We start from the raw sequence: 8,284 nt of genomic DNA, 5'->3' as shown, positions 1-8,284 counted from the left end.
ATTTCTAGATACAAATGACATAAGGGAATATGAGGAAAGTGTGGGGAAAAGGGCATTGAAGTGGATGATCAGCCATGATCATATTGAATGGTGGGGCAGGCTCGATGGGCTGAATGGCCGACTCCTGCTCCGATGTTCCTATGTTCCGAACTCCACATTATCGATGAGACACAGCCTCAGGCCGACTTGTCGGGTGTTGCAAACAGATAACACTGCTTCTGATCTTCACCAGAACAGAGAGTGAGATGTAAAATTGATCATCAAACAGACTGTGAGAGAATACAACAGAATAAAACACATGGAGAGACACTGTGGAATAACAAATAGATTTGATTGGAATGTTGAATTATGATTGGAATGGATAAAACAGCAGATTAAATTGGGACAGAAAAGAGAAACTGATGGGAAGAAGGAAGAAAAGAAAGGATGGATCTGTTCACTTTTTTCAGTTTTTTCACTGGTCCATCAAAGCTGGATTAAAAAAAGATGCAAAAAACAGACAGTATCACCAAAAAGGGAGATTAAATGCTGCCGAAACCTTGGATCGAAGGATGCCCCAACAGATCACCTGTTTAACTGTCTCCTCACTGGGGGATTTCAATCAATGAGCAATATTATTCTCTCCTTTTCTTTTGCTAAATGAAACCACTACTGTCACTTGGAGTTAATATCCCTGTGTTCCAACTCCTGAATAATAAAATTGTGAGTTTCGTGATATTTTCTGGACACATTTCCTGCTGAAAGAACTATGAACTCTTTTCTAATTTACACAATACTATATACACACTCATCAAGCCTCCGAAACTGGCATCGTTGGTGCTGCTCTCTCCTCCCAAACCTCATCTCATGTGACTGTTACATCATCACTCTGATTGTGGGAGGGGTTAATCCCACTGTCTTCAGCATTAACCCTTTACATCCTCATACTGCACTGTCTGTCCAAAACAATCGGTGGAGGGAACTTGAATTATCAAAACAGCAACAGCTGCCAGTTGAAAATCAACTCAACCCATCAGAGAGAGACTGTCAGAGAACTTCCTGCATCCAGTCCTGACCCCGTCACATTAAGCAGCTGCTCACCCAGACCCCACTCTCATCAACACTGAACATTTTTACTGAGACCCTTCAAATACTGTTTATAAAAGGCCGCAAAGATCAAAGTTCACACAGTTGTATTAAATACAACAAAGTTTAATATCTTCTCACCGTTTCTCGGTAACCACATGAGACATAGGTTTTCTTATTTGGTTCCTTTGATTTTTCTTGCTCCTGACTGACAAATATTCCAAACCTCAGATAAACCCTCCCACTTGCGTCATGTCCCAGTCTCGGTTAAAAGCAACACATAATGACACAAACACTCTCCTTCAGTGAGATGAATATCAAGCTGTTTTCCAGGTTGAATGTTACTGTGAACAAATTTATGTCAAAGACGTTACGTTTGATGGTTCAGCACTGAAATTCTGTCGAAGGAGGAACAGCCATTCCAAACTCAAATCCTTCACAAAGGCTGTTTTTTTTGTGATTGAAATTCATCAAGTATTTTGAATTAAAGTTAACAAGACACAGATGTCAATATAGATAATGAAACTTTTCAAGCATGTTGCCACTGTGAAATGAGGCTCTGCTGGGAGTTGAATCCAGGATCTCCTGTTTATTAGGCAGGTGCTTTAACCAACTAAGCTACAGAGCCAGATCACAAATACATGAGTAATTGAAATCAGAGGAAGGCCTTGTAGATAGTGGGCAGGCTTTGGCGAGTCAAGAGCTGAGTTCGTCACGGCAGTGTTCTCAGCCTCTGACTCGCTCTTGTAGTTGTAGCTGTAGTTGTAATTGTAATAGGCAACCGTCCGTCTCGGAAGACGATGGGCTACACCCGGGGTGTACGTCACCTCTGTATGAAACATCGTTTGTTGTGGCTGTCGAGGATGACTCGTGAGTGACAATCCCTTCCGCAGCTGGTACAGATGAATGTCATTGGCCCGAGGTCGACTGATAATCTTTCCTTCCTCTGAGCTCTCTTTCCCACCATCTGGTCATTTCTTTTGTCCTCTGCTTTTCCCATGGTCTTCCTGAATGCCTTTCTCCAGGAATTCCAGTCAGCAGGAAGGACTTCCCATGCATCGACTCCAATCCCAGTCTGCTTGAGATCTCGCTTTGCAGATGTCCTTGTATCACAGACTTGGGTGACCTGTTGGTCTCGTGCTGATAGCAAGCTCACCAAAGAGCATGTCTTTGGCAAAGCGACCGTCATCCATTCAGCACACATGACCCAGTCAACAGAGTCACCGCTGACTCAAGAGGGCAAACATGCTGCAGATCCCTGCACGCTGGTGTACTTCTGCATTCGGCACTCTGTCCTGCCAGGAGATGCCCAATATCCATCTGTACTTTCCCTGAGCTACAGGTTATTGCAAGTTTCTCTGGCTGTGTTTATTTTAGGTGATTTTGTACTCAGGTTCTTTTGGAATCCATGTGTTTGCAGATCTTTGTGAGTGAGAGATGTGGTAATATGTTTAAAAGATTTCCCTATAAATTATTCAATTCTCCATCTTTCCCCGAACTTTGCACAAACACATTAATATGGGAATCACACACATCAGGCCGTCAAACCTGTCTGCTAAACATTGAAAGGTGACAGTGTTTATTGTGACGGGGTTCCATTTATTCAGACACCTCTTGATGATTCACACATGTAAAAATTTGTATATTATGTTCATGACATAATGACATAAATAAACATTTCCTTGCACTTGCCATGCTTGGTGAACATTTTCTCTGCTGATGCCCCCTGAATATATTAGAGAACATGGTGACGAGGTTGAGATTAAAGTCTGTAAATATAGGCAGCAAACAGCAGCAGGGACTGCAGTGAACAAGATTTACGTGACATATTTGTGCTCATATTGGTGGGTGAAATAAGATACGAAACACACAAAATCCTGCATTTGAGCTCGCGTAAAAGATTGCTCTGTCGATGGAGATCGCATCAAAGAATGCTCTGTAATTTTGTCCCATGCCAGTGATCGTAACACACTTCAGGGGAACTTAAAAAAAATGGTAAAATGGGCTTTCACATAACAGATGAAATTTTACACAGAGAAGTGTGAAGTGATACAATTTGGAAGGAAGAATGCCATATAACTGAAAGGTTACAATTCTATACTGGGTGCAGGAGCAGAGAGATAAGGTACACCAATGTTAGAAGGATTGAAAAGGTAGCTAAGAGCAAACAGAACACTTGGCTTTATTAATAGAGGCATAGAGTAAAAGCATATAAGTTATGCTAAACCTTTATAAAATACTGGGAATGAATGGCCTCTTCCTGTACCTCCACAGAAAGCTTCCATTCCAGGTTTACACACACTCATCAGGATCACTCTCCACAGATCCTGCCACTCCAGGCTCGGACACCCACTTCAGGATCACTCTCCATACATCCCAGCACGATGGGCTCGGAGACCCTCTTCAGAATTCCTAAATCTCCAGACATGGACAACCTTTGAGGACCACTCTCCACAGATTCTGCCCTCCAGGTTCAGACACCCTCTTCAGAATCACTCTCCATACATCCCGCCAATCCACGCACGGATATCTCCCTCAGGATCAGATCAAAGAATGTTGCTTGTCACATATCAGCTCAAGCCTGAATGTTGTTCAGGTCTTGCTGCTTGCAGGTACAGATTGCTTTAGTATCTGATGAGTTGGGAATCATCAGCAAACATTCCCACTTCTCACTTATGTTGAAGAGAAAGCCATCAATGAAACAGCTGAGGATGGTTGGGCCTAGGACACTGCCCTGAGAAGCTAAGTAACCAGTCATGAATGGTGGTGGACAATTAAATAACGAACCCGATGAGGAGGCTCCTAAAACATCCCTATCCTCAATGTTGGTGGAGCCGAGCACGTCAGTGCAAAAGGTGACACTGGAGCATTTGAAACCATCTTCAGTCAGAAATTGCTCAGTGGATGATTCATCTCGGTTTCTTGAGGTCCCCAGCATCGCAGCTTCCAGTTTTCAGCCAATTCGCTTCTCTCCACATAATGGCAAGAAACAGCTGAAGACACTCGATACAGCAAAGACTTTGGGCCCTAACAAGATTTCCGGCTCCAGTACTGAAGACTTGTGCTCCAGAACTAGCTGCGCTCTCAGCCAAGCTGTTCCAGTCGAGCTACAACACAGGCATCTACTTGACAATGTGGAAAATTGCCCAAGTGTGCCCACTCCATAAAAAAAATGCAGGACAAATCCAATCTGCCCAATTGCCGCCCCATCAGTCTACTATCAATCATCAGCAAAGTGATGGAAGATGTCACCAACAGTGCTATCAAGCACCACACACTTAGCAATAATCTGATCATCGATGCTCAGTTTAGGTTCTGCCAGGGTCTCTCAGCTCCAGGAAATAATTTGGCAGATAGAGTAGAATGTGGGAAAATGTGAGGTTATCCACTTTGGTAGGAAGAATAGAACAGGAAAATATTATTTAAATTGTGAGAGATCACAGAATGCTGCGGTGTAGAAGGATCTGGGTGTCCTTGTACATGAATCACAAAAAGTTACCATGCAGGTACAGCAAATAATTAGGAAGGCAAATGGAATGTTACCCTTTATTGCAAGGGGGATGGAGTATAAAAGTAGAGAAGTCTTGCTACAAATGTACATGGTGCTGGTGAAACCACACCTAGAGTTCTGTGTACAGTTTTGGTCTCCTTATTTAAGGAGGGATATACTTGCACAGGAGGCAGTTGAGAGAAGGTTCATTGGATTGATTCCTGTGATGAAGGTGTTGTCTTATGAGGAAAGCTGAGCAGGTTGGACCGATACTCATTGGAGTTGAGAAAAATGAAAGGTGAACATATTGAGACATATAAGATTCTGAGGGGGCTTGACAGGGTAGATGCTGAGAGGATGTTTCCTCTTGTGGTGGAATCTAGAACTAGGGGACACAGTTTCAGATTTAGGACTTTTTCATTTAAGAAGGAATTTCTTCTCTCAGAGGGTCATTAATCTTTGGAATTCTCTACTTCAGAGAGCAGTGGAGGCTGGGTCATTGAATGTCTTCAAGATTTTTATCTACAAGAGAGCCAAGGGTTATGTGGGCAGGCAAGAAAGTGGGGTTGAGGTCATGATCAGGTCAGCCATGATCCTATTGAATGGCGGAGCAAGCTCGAGGGGCCAAATGGCCTACTCCTGCTACTAGTTCTTCTGATATTATGTTTGTATGATCTCATTGCAGCTTGGTCCAAACAGTGACAAAAGAGTGGAATTCCAGAGGAGAGGTGAGAGTGATTTCCCTTGAGTGAGGGTGGCATCAAGGATCCCCAGCAAAATTGAAGTCACTGGGAATCAGGGGGAAAACCCTCCACTTGCTGGTGTTGTACCTCGCACAAATCAAGATGGTTGTGGTTCGTGGAGGCCAATCATCTCAGCCCAGGACATTGCCTCAGGAGTTTCTCAGGGTAGTGTCCTAGACCCAAACATCCCAGCTGTTTCATTGACGACTTTCTCTTCAACATAAGTCAGAAGTGGGAATGTTAGATGATGACTCATAACTCTTCAGATACTGAAGCAGTCTGTGCCTGCAAGCAGCAAGACCTGAACAACATTCAGGCTTGAGCTGATAAATGACAAGCAACCTTCTGGCCACACAAGTGCCAAGCAGTGAACATCTCCAATGAGAGAGAAAAAAAATCTACCTTTTGATATTCAGAAGCATTATCATCGTTAAATCCCCCACCATCAACATCTTGACCAGAAACGTAACTGGACCAGTCACATCTATGCTGTGGTTATAAGCGCAGGTCAGAGATTACGAATTCTGCAGCAAGTATCTCACCTCCTGACACCCCAAATCCTGTCCACCATCTACAAGGCACAAGTCAGGAGTGTGATGGAATACATCCCACTCAACAACACTCAAGAAGCTCAACACCATCCAGGACAAAGCAGCGCACTTGATCGGCACCTAACCCACCACCTTAAACATTCAATCCCTCCACAACCAGTAAACAGTGGCTGCAGTGTGTACCATCTCCACGTGCACTGCAGCAACTCGCCAAATATCCTTCAACAGCACCTTCCAAACTCGTGACCACTACCACCTCGAAGGACAAGGGCAGCAGATGCATGGGAACTCACTACCTGCAGGTTCCCCTCCAAGACACTCACCATCCTGACTTGGAACGATATCGCCATTTCTTCACTGTTGTTGGGTCACAATCCTGGAACTCCCTCCCCAATAGCACTGTGGGTGTTCCTGCACCATATGGACTGCATCAGTTCAAGAAGGCAGCTCTCCACCACCTTCTCAACGGCAATAGGAATGGGTAATAAATGCCAGCCTTATCAGCGATACTCACACCCAAGAATGAATAAAAACCAAATCACTCTCCACAGATTCCCCACAATCTGGGCTTGGACATTTACTTCAGGAGCACAGAGCTTTCTCTCACTGCAACATGAGTTCCAATCTTCATATTCTGTTCACTTTTCACATTATTTTCTACCAGTCCACTAGCTTTTATTAATTCAGTATTCGGGTCTCTGCTCCTCCGTCGTTTCTAACATCTCACCTCTTACAAAAAAACACTCTGATCTGTCGTAGGTAGTAGATGACCCCTCATTTCAAACTCCATCTGCCAAAGCATTGCTCACTCACTTAATCTATCAAGAAGATTTGAAAATAAATTTCTTGCCAAAGGATAATTTTCGGCATCTGCTCCCTCGCCATTTGCTTTTCCCATTTGTCTTTCACTTGGTGCAAATCCAGAGTAAGTAAAGATGGAAGGAAGGAGGGGAGGAAAAATCCTGCTCTGTTTCGTGATCCATATTTGATCTTCATTCCAGTGCAGTTTGGGTGAAGAATTCCAATTGTCTGTCTCAATTTTAATAAAGGATAACAAATTCTGGAATCACTGTCTGGACATGGACAAGAACAGGTTTCGAGGCTGACTTTACAAATAAGCTCACCCAACATAAACAATACACTATGCAGTTCATAAACTAGCGACAAGGGTGGGATTCGAACCCACGTGTGCAGAGCACAACGGATTAACAGTCCATCGCCTTAACCTCGTGACCACCTTGTCACTTGCAGCAGCATAGCTGTCACCTTCAGCACAGTTTCTGGCTGTGCAGCCAGCTGTGCAATGATGGAAATATATCTTCTGCAAGGAAATGAAGTTGGGAATGGAGCGGTGTGAAACATTTCCAGACCATGTCCAACACGTTTCTACTCAGTGTGAAAACCCACCACGGAAAGACTGGAACATACAATCATTTCAACACATCATGATTAACATCACTCAGACACCTGAACCATTAGGTCACTGACGAAGTCATGATGCCCGAATTACTCATGAAATGACAACTGAACTAACTGACTGGAAGAATTGCTTAAACTCCACATGATCAGCGAGGCACAGCCTCAGGCCGACTTGTCGGGTGGTGTAAACAGATATCACTGCTTCTGATCTTCACCAGAACAGACAGTGAGATGTAACATTGATCATCAAACAGACTGTGAAAGAATACAACAGAATAAAACACATGGAGAGACACTGTGGAATAACAAATAGATTTGATTGGAATGTTGAAATTTTGATTGGAATGGATAAAACACCAGAACAGCAGATTAAAGTGGGATTCTCATCATTATATTGATCTGGGAGAGAAAAGAGAAACTGATGGAAAGAAGAGAAGAAGGAAGAAAAGAAAGGATGGAACTGTTCAATTTTTTCAGTTTTTTCACTCGCCCATCAAAGCTGATAAAAATAGTTGCAAATAACAGAGAATTTCACCAAAAAGGGAGATTAAATGTTGCTGAACCCTTGGATCGAAGGATGCTCCAACAGATCACCTGTTTAACTGTCTCCTCACTGGGGGATTTCAATCAGTCAGTAATATTATCTCTACTTTTTTTGTTAATTGGTCCCAGAACTGTCACTTGGAATTAATATCTGTGTTCCGACTCCTGAATAATAAAATTGTGAGTTTCTCGATATTTTCTGGACACAGTTCCTGCTGAAAGAACTAAGAACTCTTTTCTAATTTACGCTATACTCTAGACACACTCATCAAGCCTGCTAAGCTAGCATCCTTGGTGCTGCTCTCTCTTCTCCCAAACTTCATCTCATGTGACTGTTACATCATCACTCTGACCGTGGGAGGGGTTGATCCCACTATCTTCAGCATTAACCCTTTACATCCTTATACCACACTGTCTGTCCAAAAAAATGGGTGGAGGGAACTTCTTTCATTTATCAAAACACCAACAGCAGC

General features: G+C 43.2%; 2 non-coding genes across 2 annotated transcripts; both read right to left on the bottom strand.

Annotated features, from left to right (window-relative positions):
• Positions 1-1,619: 1,619 nt before the first annotated feature.
• Positions 1,620-1,693, bottom strand: trnai-aau (transfer RNA isoleucine (anticodon AAU)). The gene has a single exon. It is a non-coding gene; the product is annotated as a tRNA-Ile (tRNA).
• Positions 1,694-7,010: 5,317 nt separating this feature from the next.
• trnan-guu (transfer RNA asparagine (anticodon GUU)) lies at positions 7,011-7,092 on the bottom strand. The gene has a single exon. It is a non-coding gene; the product is annotated as a tRNA-Asn (tRNA).
• Positions 7,093-8,284: the final 1,192 nt, after the last annotated feature.

This window comes from Heterodontus francisci, unplaced genomic scaffold, assembly GCF_036365525.1.
Source record: "Heterodontus francisci isolate sHetFra1 unplaced genomic scaffold, sHetFra1.hap1 HAP1_SCAFFOLD_43, whole genome shotgun sequence".
Classification (NCBI taxonomy): Eukaryota; Metazoa; Chordata; class Chondrichthyes; order Heterodontiformes; family Heterodontidae; genus Heterodontus; species Heterodontus francisci.
The sequence above is the reverse complement of the archived record's forward strand: the minus strand, read 5'-3'. Positions and strand labels throughout refer to the sequence as shown.